Here is a 2,527-nt window from a genome sequence, read left to right as displayed (position 1 = left end):
CAGAGAAACCAAATCATGCAAGGTTGAATGGTGGACATCACAAAGTTCCAGAAGTCCAGACGGCTGGTTTTAAGGCTCAGTTTCTGAATACAGGCTGTATTTCTCTGTGGACTGAGGCTTTGATACTTTCACAGTATTAATATAGAACCTAGACCTGATCTATAATCAAACAACACATGGACATCTACTTTTAGACTGGATGGAGCTTTAAATCTTGTATGGATTTTATCACTTGGAGACACTTGGAGTGACAGGTGTAAATGGGCCTGAGACAAGACAGCAGGTGTTTTCATATTGTAATCTAACTGCTAGAAGTTGTTGGTTTCAAATTCATCTTATCCTCACTTTTCTGAGAGGCAAGCTATAATTTCAAAACTGTTATATATGATATATGACATATAATATGATCTGATCATTTCCAGAGAGACACAGCATCCTGATATACAGTGTATGCAAATATCTGAGATCTTGGGACCTTGCTCTTGAAAAAATGACTCTCACTCTCCTCTACAGTCTATTTCATCCCAGAAAACAGACTCATAGTGGATATCCATGTGTGTCTTGTGGCTCTGAGGATCTACATATGTATGCTGTCCATGTCCTATTTACTGCCCGAGTCATATGGAAGGTGTATGGATTGATGTTTGAGAATAGTGTACCCCACTTAGCTGTGTATTTATATTAAAAATTAAATCCAATTTAAATATAAAATTACCACATTAAATATTAAGCGAGAGTGTAAATATTTAATGCGAGCCCTTTACCATAGGCCCGGTATTCATTACCATGCAGTGCTGGATTTTAATGGCCAATTTCCCCGGAGACTGTGTGTGGGTTTCCTCTTTTCCCTGGCAGCTGCAGCAGGGGGCGCTGTCGCTCTGCGGTTCTTTTGGTGATTCATCCAAAAATGAAACACATTATAAAGAAAGGAGGAGATGAACTGAGAGACATGTTTAGAGAAAATAAAAGATGCAGTTTTTGCAGAGCGATTACTTTGTCCTTCTGTCAAGTCACAGGTCAAAGTGTCTGGTGGTGAGGTGATTCTGTAGATGCAACAGAATAAGACATGAGAGATAAGTGGAGCAAAGATCATCTGTGCAGTGTGAGTGGCAACTGCTGAGATAAATTCAAACTTGTGAAAGAAAAAAAAAAAGGTCCATATGAATTATTTTCTGCACATTAAAGCAAAAAAAATAAAAAAAATCCATTCCAACTTGAGCCCATAGGGGTCAGGCTTACACCACCTGTCACAGGGAGAGAAAACAGTGTGTGACTGTTTCTATTTGTTTCTCTCTATAATTGATCCCTTTACCACACGGCCTTGCTGTCAATTGTCTTGCAACATTACAGTACAAGGGGACTTCCATTTAAACTGTAGCACTACAGTAGGTAAGAATTAGACTTTATGTAATGTTCAGTTCCAATGCTTGACTAGAACAAAAAAAAAAAAGTTTCCACCGTGAAATTCACCAGGAAAGGTACCGCTTCTTTCTAATTTTACCAAAAATATGCAAAGGAAGAGGTTTCCAGAGGGAGGGATATAAAAGAGGAAGAGGAAAGATGTAGATGAGATAGAGAAAGCTCTGAGTTAAAGAAATTAGCTCTATAGAGTGCTGAGGAGGAGGTGGGTGTAGGGTTAGAGATGCATGGGCACGCAGCTCCTCTGAGGCAAGGCAGGGAGGAACATTAATCATTGGGAGACATCTGTTCATTCTGCCGCTTTACAATTCTGTCAAAGAGCTAGGACTCAACCCCCCACCCTCCACCCCTCCCCCCAACACACACATACACACACACACACACACACACAACCATCTACCCAGAGAAAACCTGTCTTGTGTTCAGCATGGACAGGCAGAGTGAAACTTCAGAGCCACTCTTTGCTAAGAGCTGCCTTCACTTTGATTTCCACTGAAGCCCATTGAAGACGAACACCACACAGGGACAGACAAAGGGGTTCAGTTTGTAAACCAGGGCTATCATCTATGCACACGGCTGCTCTCATGAAGCCAGAGACCTGCACGTCATGGAGCAAACATGCATGTGCACATGTCATGAGCTGACATATCCACACAGAAACATTAGCATATGTCATTTCTGGGAACATTTCATAGACTTGGACTCTTTTTTGGAGGATTACTGTAAGCTTAACTGGAACTGATGCATGTCGACCTCAGACCTCATTGACAAACCAGTTCAACTTTTCATGAATTCAATTCCAGAAAAAAACTAACTGGGAATACTTAAAAATATATTGCACTGAATTCAAAACTTGTACTTAAACATATTCTAGAGCACTGGTTCTCAAAGTGAGGTCCAGGGACCCCCAGCGGTCCTTGAGGGGTTTCCTGGGGGTCCCCAGAAAAAAGGAGAATCATTTATTTTCCCTTTATTCCCATCCATAAGTAACACAATGACAGAATGTATTAATATGTTGGTTATAATAAAACATCTAAAAGCAGAAATCTGATCAGAGGAGGGTCTGTGATCTAATCTGTATCAGTTTAGGGTCCTTGGTGTGAAACAG

Source organism: Seriola dumerili, unplaced genomic scaffold, assembly GCF_002260705.1.
Source record: "Seriola dumerili isolate Sdu_G_001 unplaced genomic scaffold, Sdu_1.0 BDQW01000016.1, whole genome shotgun sequence".
Lineage (NCBI taxonomy): Eukaryota > Metazoa > Chordata > Actinopteri > Carangiformes > Carangidae > Seriola > Seriola dumerili.
This window is presented reverse-complemented; position numbering follows the sequence as displayed.